This window comes from Talpa occidentalis, unplaced genomic scaffold (assembly GCF_014898055.3).
Source record: "Talpa occidentalis isolate TD23 unplaced genomic scaffold, MPIMG_talOcc4v2.1 talOcc4.12, whole genome shotgun sequence".
Classification (NCBI taxonomy): Eukaryota; Metazoa; Chordata; class Mammalia; order Eulipotyphla; family Talpidae; genus Talpa; species Talpa occidentalis.
The window spans coordinates 48,023,653-48,038,401 of record NW_023601212.1 but is presented as its reverse complement, the minus strand read 5'-3'; the positions used below and the strand labels follow the sequence as shown (position 1 = coordinate 48,038,401).

Here is a 14,749-nt window from a genome sequence, read left to right as displayed (position 1 = left end):
GCAGGTCAGGTGGTGCTGGTTTGAGAAGAGGTTTCAGGAGGAACAGCTGAAGGATTCTTCACCTCCAGCAAGTGGAAACTGTCTCACTGCCCACATTCCCTCCCAACCCCATCTGCAGTTCAAAGTCCCACAGTCTTGAACCTTTCCCTAATGTTCCTGCTCAATCGCTGTGGACCCCCCCACCACCACCTTTTGGGTATTGTCATCCCATTAACACATTCTCTTTCGGATGCTGACCTGCGTCTCAGATGGGTAGCAAGCCTTCAGTCCTTCCATGTAAGGACCCAGAACAGGACATCAGGAGGACAGAAAGGTAAGGCCCTACAAACTCACCTGTGAAACAGGGTTACATCTCTTAAGATTGAGGGGGCTGGGGAGCATACTGAGACACTGAGAGGCTCTTTCCTGAGGATTCCCAGGCACTTCCTAAAGAGACCTGCAGATATTCAATTAGAATAAATTCCTTTGTCTTCTAAAAGACTAACCTACATTTTCATCAGACAAAAAGAGGTCACAAATACAACACAGAAAGTGAGGGGAGGGGCAAGAACCCATGTTTGACATTCCATTTACTGAAAAATCCTGAGTCCCTTTGCCAAAAATCCAGGCATGCATGGTTTATACTGGTATTTCTGTTTCTAAGGTCCCAGTCTCACTATCCCCAGCTTAGGACCACTCCCCCCCACCACCACATGCTTCTAAGGGCCCCAGTCTCACTACCAACTCTGGACGCTGCCCCACGTATTTCTAAGAGTCGGGCGGGGCGGGGGGTGGGGGGGGGGTAGCGTGCGTGAGCACCTCTTCAGATGTGGTCTTATATATCTGATCCTTAACAAACTGTCTTCCTGATTCAATTCAAAGACACAGCTTTATGGTGCAGAAAATAAATGACACTACCTGACAGAATAGCAATGAGTCCAGACTATCAAACCCCCTAGAACAGCTCAGCTAGCTGGCGAGCATCCTTCACAGGCAGAAGGTTCTGTGAGCTTCAAATTGTGACACTGCCAACTTGTTCTTCTGGTTTAGCCACACTCCCCACCCAACAACCCCAATATGCGCTATTACCCCAGAATGGCTGCCGAGGAAGACACCACCTACTCACCTGTTTCACAATCTTCCTCATTTTCTCCTATGTGGATAAATTAACTCAATCAGAGGAAATAAAGTCTAGGGGAAGGACTCTTGCCCATTCCATTTGATGGCACAGAACTATCCAAGTGTAAGCATTTGTGTTGCCCACGCTTCTTAGAGATTAGCACACTGAAAGTCCTTAACAGAATTCAATAGTAAGGGTGTCACATTTTTGTCTCTGTTGGAAATGACAAGACTCTGCTGGTCATTCTTAATTTTCTTCCAAAGAACAAACACCAGAAAAGACAACATTTCGGAATGTCTTCACTATGTTCTCCTTCGTGTCATGAACATCCTTTAGTCCTAGCTAACTAAGGCCCACCACACCCACCCGGCCTGAGCCTCACCACACACCTGGGCCAGTCTCTTCAATGGGATCCACTACTCAGGATAAATCCTAGACCCCGTATCTCAGACCTGGGAGCCACTGTGGCTCACCTCCCAATAGTCTCTTTTTCCCTCTCTATCTGCTCAACTACTCCCATCTTCTGTCCCAAGCACTCTCTGACAGAAACACTTTCTCTTGCCCTACCTAGCTCTCACCAGGACCCCTCAGCTGTGTCTTGCTCACCAGGTTTCAGGGCCTCTTCTTCGTCCTTCTAAGTTTTCCCATGTTTGAGATTAAAACTTCTCCCTCACTAAATTTCAGGGTAAAACCCACAGAGCAGGGATTCCTAGCACAATGCCAGAGGCATACTCAATAATTATTGAATAAGTTAATCCAGAAATCACTATTTGCAATGCCAGAAATTCACAAAGTAAACAATGCAAAGTGAGAGGAGCTACCAAAGTGTGACAAGTAATCTTTAAAATGTTTTATCACTCAAAGCATTCCTTACTTTTAAAATCATAAAATACAGGGCCTCCCTGGTGGTACAAGGGTTAAAGTCTCAGTACTATCAAGCTATCACAGCCACTGCAGCATGAGTTCCATCCCCGGCCAGGGAGCTACCCACATGACACAGCAGACCTCTCCTGTCTCACCTGCTGCACCCCTCAGCAGTGAATTTCAGTAGATCTGCCTGTTCTGCTCCCCACTTTCTCTGGTGAATCCTCTCATCTCTAAACCCCAGTTCCTGTATGCATAAATAAAAATAAATCTTTAAGAAAAAAATCATAAAATACAGAGGTAACAGAAGTTTTTTTAAAACTACTGCTAATTCTAATCCAGAGATTTTGGTTTTGACATTCTTCCAAGACTTTTTCTACCAAGAGTACATTGTTTCTTTTTTCTTTTTTTTTTTAAAGATTTATTTATGTATTTATTTATTTATTTATTTATTTATTTATACAAGCACTGGGTACAGTCATAAGCGCGGGAGGGTGAGAGAATTCACCAGAGCCGAGCGGGGAACAGAACAGGCAGACCGACGAAATACACTGCTGAGGGGAGCAGCGGTGCGGCAGGAGAGGTCTGCGCGCCATGTGGGACCCCCGCCGGTGGCCGGGGATCGAACCGGCGCTGCAGAGACTGCAGGCAGCTTCGCAGGCCAGCGCTCAACCGCTGTGCCACCAGGGGAGGCCCTCTTTTTTCTTTTTTTAAGGGTAGCATTATTTCTTTTCTCACTACAAAATACATGTTGCTGTAACTAATAGATAACTTGAAAAGCTATGTCACCTGAGTGGAAACAATGCACCCAAATCAAAAGACATCCCATCTCTATACCAAGATAAGGCAATGTAAAACCAGCAGCAGATTGTTATAGGGAAGGAATACAAAATAGAAGATGAAGGGTGGGAAAGTAAGCATGGGGGCTAACAAATCACTTTCAAAACTGCATTCTAAGCTGCTTCCTCTACAATGACAACTTTTCTGAGCTGGAAGCTGAGGAAGTTAATGCAAAGGGGTGATTCTGCGGCTTGGCTGCTTTAGAGACCATCTGGTTAACTCTGTCTGAGGACAAAGAGGGGCTAGAATGGTATCCCCAGGTCATGCCCCAACTCCTAGCAGAGGCGGAGGGGAGCCTGGATAAGTAAATGAACTTGTTTTAGGTCCTCCAAGGAAATGTTCACACAATGGGTTTGCAAAACAGGAGTCTTTCCAGCTGGGTGTTCCACAGGGCAGGCTCAAGCCCAGATCTGCCTCTCCACCACTCAGTGGCTTTGGGCAAGTATTCTGGCCTCCAGGATCCTTGGTTTCCTCTTTTGTAAACTGGGAATTGTATCTCCCTCCATCGGATTGTGATGGGCACTGAAGAGGTTTGAGCACTGAGCTTGGCACAGAGTAAAAATGCAAATCTAACAGCTAACCTGGTCCTCTCCTCCACAGCTTTTTGCCAGGTCTAACCAGTTACTGATCTTGGAGTTGAGCTGGTGCCAGCAAATCTTATGTCAGTAATCTAACTTGAAAGAAAACTTGTAACCACTACCCAAAGAAAAGAAACACCAGCAGGACAGAGAGTCCAAAACAGAAGCCACTGTTGTCTCTTGGTGTCTGTACTGCCAGCCAGAAGGTGTCACTGTGCGAAATGGACACAGAACCAGAGCCTTAAGAAGCACTGTGGGTACTCCACGAAAACCGAAAGAAGTAAGAAGATGAGGAAGAGAAAATTAAAGGCTCAAGTGACTCACCCGGACTTTGAACTAAAGAACCCAAACCTCAGATAAGGATGAACTACACATCTAAAGAAACACAAAATTAAGCAGTTCCAGCAAATTTCCCAGGGCAGGGAAGAAACACGCAACTCCGTTCCTAGGGAGGGTCCCCATTCATTGCCGGGTCCCAGGGCGCGCACACCCAGTGTCAGTCTCGCTCCGGGTCGGGGCCCTGCCCATAAGCCTTTCCTTGTTGAAGTGATCAATTCCGATTCTTGGCAATAATCCCTTTAAAAGGCCAGCTGCAGCTGTTTAGTCACTGATGCCGACCGTTCCGGGTGGGAACAGGGTCATCAGCGCGGCCACCGCCTAGACAGAGAGGCAGATTTAGAGTGTGGGGCCCTGAGACGGGCTGGAACCCAATGGAGGCAGGGTCCAATCCCTGGGGATCCGGCGGGAAGGGCGCAGGCCAGGAGGCCGCCCGCAGGCGTGGGCGCCAGGGACTCTTATTCTGACACGGAGCCGCCGCACCGTCGCCGCGGGGTTCAGCGCCACCGCCCGGGACCCCCACCCGCCCACGTGCGCCCCCCACCCGGCCCAGAGAAAACGGCGCCCGGCTGCCCGGCCCCTCCCACTGGCCCAGGAAGCGCAGGAGGAAGAGGGCCGCGCCATCCCGGGACCCCCGCCCGCTCGGCCCCCACGTGCCCGGGCGGCGTCGGGGAGAACTTTCCCCGGCCGAGTGGAGCGCTCGGGACGCGAGAGAAAACTCACGCACTCTCACTTTTCCAGCGCTCCAGGGGTCCCCGCAACCCCCGACCCCCACCCTGCCAAGCCCCTGCCCCCGCCAAGTTTGGTCCGGAACTTACCCGGCCGCGGTCCGCTGGACCCTAGGGCAGCGCGCGGAGTCGCGGAGTCGCAGGACCGGGGTCTTCCGCGGAGCCGGGCGGCCGAGGGGCCGGGGGCGCCGGGCCGCGCGCGCTCGCTCCGCCGGTCCGCCCGCCCGCCCGCGCCGCCGGCCAGATAATGCGCCCCTCGGCCGCACACATGGAGCCCGGCGCCGGCGTCACCGCCCGGGACATGCGCACCAGGTCAGCGCGCCCGGCCCGCGGCCCCCAAAACACCGGGGAGCTCTTAAAGGCGACGCCGCCCGCCCGCGCCGACGGGGCGGGGCGCGAGGGGCGGGGCCTGGTGGAGGGCCGGGCCTGCCGGCGGGCGGGGCGGGGCGGGGCGTGCGGGCGGGCGGGGCCAGGCTGGTCCGCCCCGGAAGCGAGGCTCCCCTAGCCGCGCTCCCGGCGCAGCACCGCCAGCTCGCCGTTCCCACAAATCCCGGCTGGTGGCCTTCGCCCGGCTGGGGTCGTCGCAGCCGCCGTGACAAGTCGCGGCCGTTCCCAAGGCTGACTCACGGCGCGTTCGCTGCTGACCTCAGCTGCTCCTGCACACCAGACTGAGGCCACCCCGCAGGGCCACCACCCAGAAACCCCTACCCGGGGATCAGCTGAACCTCATTTCCCCAGCGCAGTGAACTGAAATCTACGCAGAGAACTCCAGCCCCCAACTCGATCCGCGGGATGCCAACTCGCCTCTCCAGTAACCTTCCCTCTACCCAGCGCATTTGAAAGAAGTCGAAACCCCGCAAGAAAGCAAAGGCTCTCCGTCCCCGTGATCCGGAGCAAACTTGAGAATCTGTCTGAGACAGGATGGGCTTTGGAGATAATGAACTACATACATAAAGCGAAACGCAACTCCAATGGGGAAAGTAAGAAATCTACTATCACTAGAAATCTCTCAATATCAAGTTTAGGTTTTGAAGAATAACCAGGAAAGTCTCTTTTCAGGTTTTTTGCCCGCGTTAAAACAAGCAATTTTTGGTGAGACACCTAGACTCCTCCGTAGTGGCTTTTAAATTTTTTTTCTAACACACCCTAATACATAGTCTTCACGCAACTGAAACAAAAGTTTCACCAAGCATAACTCTAGCACTTGCAGTGCACTCTGATATTTGCGAGTCCGCTTAATTTTTTAAAAGAATCACTGTTGGGCCTCCCCGGGTTGAGCGCTGTGCTGTGAAGCTGTCCGCAGCATCTGCAGCGCGGGTTTGATTCCCGCCCGCCCGCCGGCGAGGGTCCCACATGGCGCAGCAGACCTCTCCTTTCTCGCCCGCTGCTCCCCTCTGCAGTGTCTTCGGTCCGTCTGCCTGTTCTGCTCCCCGCTCGCTCTGGTAAATTCTCTCACCCTCCTGCGCCTTTGACTTGTACCCCAGTTCTTGTATAAATACATAAATCTTTAAAAAAAAAAAATCACTGTTGATCTCCATCCCAAACTTGAAAAACAATGTAGAACAAGTTTTGCAAATAAAAAAATTTTAATGTGCCGTCTAACAAGTTGAAAAAAGCCCATTTCAATTTCATATTGAGTTCCATATGTAAATAACTGGCAACTTTTTGTCCTTGATTCCTATCTCCAAAATACCCCCAAAGTCTTCCAATGGCTTAATGCCACATCTATTACAACCTGCCCGGCTCCAAAGAGCTTTCCTCAAACTAAAAATGATACAAAATACAAATTGTTGACCCCTAAACACCTTCCCTGACCCACTTTTGTCAGCAATTTGCTTTGCTACAAAGAAATTCAAATGTTCAAATTCAAAAACCAAACAAAAACAGTCTGTTCTCCAACAGATTCCCTGTAGGAATGTAGGAAGCTCCTTGATGCCTGGCAAGGTTAGGGATAAAGCAAATATCCAGGATTTCCACTCTAATTCAGGGGCTGTGTATTTTGAGATCAGCTTTACTCGTGACCATTAATCAGATGATGTATATTAAAGCAATACAAGCAAAATGTTACCTCACTGCTCCTCACCTGAGTCTCGATTAATGCCAACTTAATTAACTACAAACAGCAAAGTGTGGTCAGGTGGGAGACTTAAGGCTTGAGAAATAAAGATTCCAGAGTCTGAGCTGGCAAGCCTGTGAGTCACCTAGGTGACAACTACCCTTTTTAAAAGAGGGAAGCATCAGCTGCGACATATTAATGACACACCCCTGTGGACTGAGGTGTGCACTAGTGACAGGTGGGCTGCTCTAGAGGGCAGTGCCAACTTCTCCAGCTGGGAAAGCAGGGTGGGGTAGAGTGAACAGTTACATGTTTTATTTCTGTAATAGGAAGAGAAGGCCAGGTGTAAGCGAATAAAGTGACAGTGTGGGGCCACCAATGCTCAGGCAGAATACTGATGCTACTTGGATGCAAGACCTTGCCTATTCAGTGCCTTGTATTGGACTAAACAGCAAATAGTTCAGCTGGGTGATTATGAAATATGATGCAATTAATTCAGATGCCATTCTAAAGCTGAAGATACTCTAAGAGACAATCAGGTCTACAATCTTTCTCAAAGTTTTGGCCCTAAGAAGAAAGTCAATTAATACATACAGACATCAGTTAATATTTTTAAAAACACTTGTTATTTAGTCAAATAAAATTTTCTTCCAAATTCATATTTTACTTCCTATTCTTCATAGAGCAGATCGTTGCTAATAACAACACTCCTCCCACCCTAACCATTCACAAAAATATTCTAATTATCTTTCAAACGAGCTATTAGATAAATTTCTAAACACCATCTGAGCCTGTTTCTGAACAACAGAGGGCCCAAAAAGAAAAATTTGAGCCAAATTCATAATCATGACCTCTTTCATAGCAAAAATTGGTCAGTCTCCATAGTAGAATGAAACTAACTGCAAAGAAGTAGCATCACCTACTGAATGTTTACGGTATTGTACTTTTTTTTTTAATCAGTACACAGCAAGTTTTTTTAAGGAAAGAGGAAAAAAGGAGAGACACCTGCACAGACACAGGTGGGCAGAAAGCTGCCCTTTTTTGTTTTTGTTTGTTTGTTTTGTTTTTTTTAAGATTTATTTATTTATGCATACAAGAACTGGGGTACAGGCCAGAGGTGTGGGGGGGTGAGAGGATTCACCAGAAACAGAGTGGGGAGTAGAACAGGCAGATCGACTGAAATACACTGCTGAGGGGAGCAGTGGATAAGTCAGGAGAGGTCTGCTGTGCCTGATGGGTGGCTCCCTGGCCAGGGATCATAGGTTGTGTCTTAATCCCTTGCACCACCAGGGAGGCCCCCCCTTTTTTGTTTCTAATCAGAATTTCTCTAAGTTTCTGGTAGACAAAATTTAAGATATCTTATGTGATGAGCGCTGATGGATAAGAACTATCTGAGAAACCACTCATCCTAATGGTTTTACAATCTAAAGGACCTACAGACATTCATTCCAGAAGTTCACAGGCTGGTGACACAGAATGACTTCAATGCAGAAAATGCATTCACAGGAAAGACATGAATCTAAGTGAAAAGGGTGCTCCCTAACCAAAAGAGGGGTCCAGGAAATCTTAGCAGATGTGACAGTTGAACCAACTCTTAACAAATGAGCATCCTAGACAACCAGATACATACAAAAGCAAAAGCCAGGGCCTCGCTGGTGGTGCAGGGGGTTAAGCACAGTGCTGTGAAGCTATTTGCAGCCTCTGCAGCACGGGTTCGAGCCCAGCCAGCCAGGGAGCAACCCACATGGCACAGCAGACCTCTCCTGTCTCGCCCACTGATCCTCTCAGGAGTGTATTTCAGTCAGTCTGCCTGTTCTGCTCCCCATTCTGTCTCTGATGAATCCTCTCACTCCCCACACCTCTGGGCTGTACCCCAGCTCTTGTATGCATAAATAAATAAATCTTTAAAAACAAAACAAAAAAACATTGGGTCTCCCTGGTGGCACAGGAGGTTGAGCGCTGCACTATGAAGCTGTCTGCAGCCTCTGCAGCATGGATTCGATCCCAGCCAGCCAGCAAGAATCCCACATTGCGAAGCAGACCTCTCCTGTCTCACCCGCTGCTCCCCTCAGCAGTGTATTTCGTCAGTCTGCCTGTTCTGTTCCCCGCTTTGTCTCCAGTTAATCCTCTCACCTTCCCGCACATCTGACCTGTACCCCCATTCTTGTATAAAAATAAATAAATCTTTAAAAAACAAAAACAAATGCAAAAGCCAGAGCTGGCTACCTCTGGAATATTATGGCTTTGGTGCAGAAAGTCCTGAAAAATGACGGATTCATTATCCTTTAGACCTTCTAGATGACTTTCTCTCTCAAAACATGAAATGAACTGTCAACTACTCCAGTTGACAAGCAAAGCATTCTATAAAGAATAAACAGATTGTTCATTCAAAAGTGTATCAAGTTAAAAAACACATTACCCTTATGAGAAAGAACACTGACTCATTTCCCTACTTAGCCATTTTTAGTACTCTAAAGTCTAAACTTTTTATTAAGCTTAGAGATAATACAATCACAATCTCTAGAAAGAATTATTTTAAAGTTTCTTATTTGACACCAAATTTATGGTGAGGTTAGAATGCAATTGGCTGGGAAAGAAAGAAAAATTTCATTTCTATGTGAAGTTGATTTCTTTAATACCTAGTATTTTTAATGCTTTTGTCAAGGATCAGAAAATGGTTATAGGGACTATTGTGATGGTTTATGAAAACTACAATACTTCTAACATATAGTCACTGCTGCAACAAATGCCATTTTTTAAATCACAGCATTCTTACATTCATTCCAGGGAGTTTGTGGGAGATAGAGCAGCACACCTTTGCCCCATCCCTGTGGTGGGTGCTGGAAAGCTCTCTGCAACATGGTTCTCTCAAGATGGGTCATGTTGTCAGTGCGTTTGTTTTGTTCTGACAGTCGTTTCTAATCCCAACTCTGTGAACTTAATGCATGTGCACCCACTGAATTCAGGCTTCACCTGTCCAGAGAGAGTGTCTGTGTGACCCTGACCATGTCCTGCTACAACATGCTTCTGAACACAAACCCTTCCATAAAGGGTTAAACTAAACAAACTGCTCAGAAGTAAGCCTCCTGACTGGAAGTATATCTCCTACTTTGTCTTCTTCTGCCTGTGTCACCAGTTGGCAAGAAATGTTGCTTTTGTGTCAATACATGGCTTACAAAAAAGTTCATCTAATTTAGATCCATTTTATTTTATTTTAATTTTTTTAAGATTTATTTATTTATGCATACAAGAACTGGGGTGCAGCCTGGAGGTGTGGGGGGTGAGAGGATTCACCAGAGACAGAGTGGGGAACAGAACAGGCAGACTGACTGAAACACACTGCTGAGGGGAGCAGTGGGCGAGTCAGGAGAGGTCTGCTACGCCGCGTGGGTAGCTCCCTGGCCGGGCTCCGTGGCTGGGGCTTGAACTCGTGCTCCAGTGGCTACAGACAGCTTCATAGGTTGCGTCTTAAGCCCTTGCACCACCAGGGAGGCCCCTAATTTAGATAAATTTTAAATCTTTGGAAAGTTAGTAAGTAAACAATGTTTTCTATGGATTAAATAATTTAAAAAAAAAAAGAGGCTAATAGGGCCTCCCTCGTGGTGCAAGGGGTAAAGACACAACCTATGAAGCTGTCTGCAGCCTCTTCAGCACGAGTTCGATCCCCGACCAGGGAACTACCAACATGAAACAGCAGACCTCTCCTGACTCATGCACTGCTCCCCTCAGCAGTGTATTTCAGTCAATCTGCCTGTTCTGTTCCCCACTGTCTCTGGTGAATCCTCATTCCCCCCACACACACCCCCCGCTGGCCTGTACTCCAGTTCTTGTATGCATAATAAATAAAATCTTAAAAAAAAACAAACCTGGTATCCAGTTCATAACCCAATCCATTTAACAATGTCAAATCTTCTAACTTGACATATTCTAAAAGAAAGAGGAAAAACATTCTTCCCAAAAGCTTTCCTAATAGGATGGGTACCGGGCCTCCCCGGTGGCGCAGCGGTTGAGCGCTGGGTTGCGAAGCTGCCCGCGGCCTCTGCGGCGCCGGTTCGATCCCTGGCTGCTCCCCGGCCACCGGAGGAGGGTCCCACATGGCGCGCAGACCCCTCCTGCCGCCCGCTGCTCCCCTCAGCAGTGTACTTCGGTCCTTCTGCCTGCTCTGCTCCCCGCTCTGGCTCTGGTGAATTCTCTCACCCTCCCGCGCTTCTGACTGTACCCAGTGCATGTATAAACAAAACAAACAAACAAACCAGCAAACAAATAAATAAAGCATGCCTCTATAAAAAAAAAAAAAAAAAAAAATAATAGGATGGGTACCCCTGGTGCCCAGTACTTCACTGTAAGACAATATAGGTAAGAGGGTCTTCCTAGTTTTCTCCTTCACAGCTTTGTAACAAACACCATGCCCTCTTGCATACTGACCTAGTCAGGCCTAGATTTTTACCAACTTCTGGTTTGAGAAGAGTCAGATCTTTATTTCAAATTTAAGTCAAAAGTCAACCCTTGGGCCTCCCTGGTGGCGCAGCGATTGAGCGCTGGGCTGTGAAGCTGCCCGCAGCCTCTGCAGCGCTGGTTCGATCCCCGGCCGCTGGTGAGGGTCCCACATGGCACAGCAGACCTCTCCTGCCACGCCCGCTGCTCTCCCCAGCAGTGTACTTCATCAGTCTGCCTATTCTCTTCCCCACTCTGGCTTTGGTGAATTCTCTCACCCTCCCGCGCGTCTCACTGTACCCAGTGCGTGTATAAATAAGCAAATCTTTAAAAAAAAAAAAAAAAAAGTCAACCCTCAACAGAGACACTTTGGGAGGTTAAATATGAACACCTAAAGCTTAAAAATGCAATGCCAGTTAAAAACTTTTTGTGCTGTATTAATTTTAGACCTGTTTAAATGATAATTCTCAATGGAAAAAAATAATGGAAAAGCAGCCCCTAAACCTGTTCTCCTGAGACTCCTTAGGAGATTAAACTCCATATAGACCACATACCATTACAAAAAGTTTAAATGGTCTAATTTCACTGGTATTTATGAGTTCTGACTGAAAATGTTTATTGAGAGTTGAACTGTAATATTATTTTGAGTTCAATCTTGACTCTTACTGTGGCATATTTTATAAGACTTCCTATCTCTGGGGGTAACTTTGGGCTTTTTTTGCCTGATTCTGTTTGAACTCTCTTTTTCAAATACGCATCGTCTCCTCTGGTCAAGAGAGGCTGTTTTTTACCTCCAAGTCCCTGACCATGACCATGCTGTTCCTCTCCCTGGAATGCCTGGTCACCTAATAAGTTGTTCTCTCTTCATTGCCTCTTCTTTTTCAATCCCTCAAATTGTCCCCTACTCCCCCATCCAACTGTAGCACTTTGCTACACTTACTAGTTCATGTACCTATCTTTTCCTGGTAGCCTATCAGCTCCTGTCTCCAGCCAGGTGCTGACCCTTAAAAACTTAAATATTTCCATCACCCTTGAAAGTGAGGCTTTTGCTAACAAATATTGCAGCCATGTAGAGTATACAGTTTGAGACTTTTTCCCTATTTATCCCACTATACCATACCAAGGTGAAGCAGCAGAATAAGGCAACAATGAACTGAGGTTCTCACAGGGAAAAATCAGCCAATCTGGAAACCTCTAGATCAGTGGCCCTTGGTGGCACCCACTCTGTGGCCCCATCATGGCCTGGTCTACTCATAGTTTTCCAAACGCAGGTGCCAATCTTGAGAGGAATAATCAGCCTTGAGATGATTCTATAACTACGTTTACCAGCCACCTTCAACAATCTGGCTACATACTGGGTGCTAATCATCCCCACCACAAATGTGGAACTGAGGCTCAAGGTTATGCCACTTTTCTGGGATCAGGTGATAGTACAGAGTAGAATTTAGATTGAAACCCAAGGTTTTCTGTCTCAAAAGTTACTACTAAAGGGCCTGCCTCCCTGGTGGTACAGGGCTTAAAGTCTCAGCACTATCAAGCTATCACCAGCCACTGCAGCATTAGTTGGGATCCCCAACCCACAAATGGCGCAGACCTCTCTTGTATCCTCACTGCTCCCCTCAGCAGTGTATTTCCGTAGATCTGCCCGTTTTGCCCCCCACTCTGTCTCTGGTGAATCCTCTCACCACCACCACCACCCACCTCTGGCCTACACCCGTTCTTGTATGCATAAATGAAGATAAATCTTAAAAATATAATAATAAAAAATGAAGTTACTGGGCCTCCCCTGTGGCACAGCGGTTGAACGCTGGGCTGCGAAGCTGCCCACAACCTCTGCAGCGCTGGTTCGATCCCCGGCCACCCGGTGAGGGTCCCACATGGCGCAGGGACCTCTCCTGCCGCCCGCTGCTCCCCTCAGCAGTGTACTTCGTCGGTCGGCCTGCTCTGCTCTCCGCTCTAGCTCTAGTGAATTCTCTCGCCCTCCAGCGCTTCTGACCGTACCCAGTGCTTGCATAAATAAATAAATAAATCTTAAAAAAAAATAAAATAGGGCCTCCCCGGTGGTGCAGCGGTTGAGCGCTGGGTTGCGAAGCTGCCTGCGGCCTCTGCGGCGCCAGTTCGATCCCCGGCTGCTTCCCGGCCACCGGAGGAGGGTCCCGCATGGCGCGCAGACCTCTCCTGCCGCCCGCTGCTCCCCTCAGCAGTGTACTTCGGTCCTTCTGCCTGCTCTCTCCCCGCTCTGGCTCTGGTGAATTCTCTCACCCTCCCGTGCTTCTGACTGTACCCAGTGCATGTATAAACAAACAAACAAAGAAAGAAAGAAAGAAAGAAAACATGCCTCTATAAAAAAAAAAATAAATAAAAATAAAGTTACTACTGCACACAGAGCCTGCCATGGTACTTTTGCAAAGCAACAAATACACAAATAACAGCAAAACATTCTTGCTGAAGGACCCATCCACTGTTTGCTTCTTTAAGTTCTAGTTCCAGAATGGCCCTTGGCAGACAAACTCCTACAAGGAACGCTGTGATAATGCAACAGGAAATCATCCTGTCAGCCACCATGCCAGATACTCCTGAATTTGTGGGCACACGTGAGCCCCTAAAATTGTAAAGTGCAGGTCCCCTGGTGGCTCCCAGCTCTGACGAAGCAGCTTATTATGGAAAAAGTGAAAACTTGAACATGTTTTCTATGCTCAAATTGAGGCCCAAGAACTCTGCTTAGAGGGCGGGGAACAGGAAGTGAGGAGGGAGCAGCATCCACTTCCCAAGGGCGGCAGAGCCCAGAGGTGGGAGCCTGGTCACGTGCAATGGTGACATTAGTTGTCCACGCCCACTTCCGGCCTGGGCCTGCCTCTTCACCTCCAGAGTCAGTAAGTACTTGGTTGAAAGGAAAAAAAAAGACAGACATGTAGAAACTCCCCTTATAACACCCACCCTTACTTAAGAAAAACATCTGTCAAATAATTGACCTATGTGGACTGACTTCTAGCCCGGCCCCAAAAGAGCAAAGTCAAAATAAGTCTTCGCCAGCCCCAATTTAAAAGGAAACCCCTGGGCAGAGGAAACACCATACACCAAAAATCTATTAATACAAGACAAATCAGTCTATTTGAAATTTCACTTTTTCTGTGCCATAAACAACAGCCAAGCACACCCTGTATGATGGTTTTTGTTTGTTTTTAAGATTTCAAGGAGGGAAGGACTTTTTTTTTTTAAGATTTATTTCACTTATTTATATTTACAAGAACTGGGGTCTAGGCCAGAGGTGGGATGGGGAGCAGTGAGAGGATTCACCAGTGACAGAGTGCAGAGCAGAACAGGAGGGTCTACTTAAGTACATTGCTGTGGGGAGCAGTGGGCAAGACAGGAGATGTCTGCTAATGTCATGTGGGTTATCTCCCTGGGGGCGGGAGGGGGGGGGGGATCAAAAGCCTGCACTGGGGCTGGTGATAGCTTGATAGTGCTGAGACTTTAACCCCTGCACCACCAGGAAGGACTTTTAGAGCTGTTTACCTATTTGTGTAATACCCACCGCCATTAAGAAATCCCACAGGATTCCAAAAACACACCACTACCAACTTCAAGAAGGTAATAGATTTGCCTGTTCTGCTCCTCTCTCTCTGGTGAATCCTCTCATCCCACCCCCCAATGCACACCACCCCCACACCCAGTTCTTACATGCATAATAAATAAAAATACATCTTAAAAAAAAAAAAAGAGGGCCTCCCCAGTGGCGCAGCAGTTGAGTGCTGGGCTGCAAAGCTGCCCGCAGCCTCGCAAGCTAGGGTCCCACATGGCGTGCAGACCTCTC

The 14,749-nt window shown here is 47.8% G+C and overlaps 1 protein-coding gene across 6 annotated transcripts in view; it reads right to left on the bottom strand.

Moving 5' to 3' along the window:
- Window positions 1–14,749, bottom strand: part of GATAD2A (GATA zinc finger domain containing 2A) — a 90,276-nt gene that overhangs the window by 68,923 nt on the left and 6,604 nt on the right. For 3 of the 6 annotated variants that reach the window (XM_037506255.2, XM_037506259.2, XM_037506260.2), the window contains exon 1: window positions 4,536–4,615. The exons of 2 other annotated variants lie outside the window; for them this stretch is intronic. The gene's annotated coding sequence lies outside the window, so the exon portion shown is untranslated. Of the gene's footprint in view, window positions 1–3,705; window positions 4,014–4,535; window positions 4,616–14,749 lie in introns of those variants that run through there. One more of the 6 variants, XM_037506258.2, reaches the window with a different exon arrangement.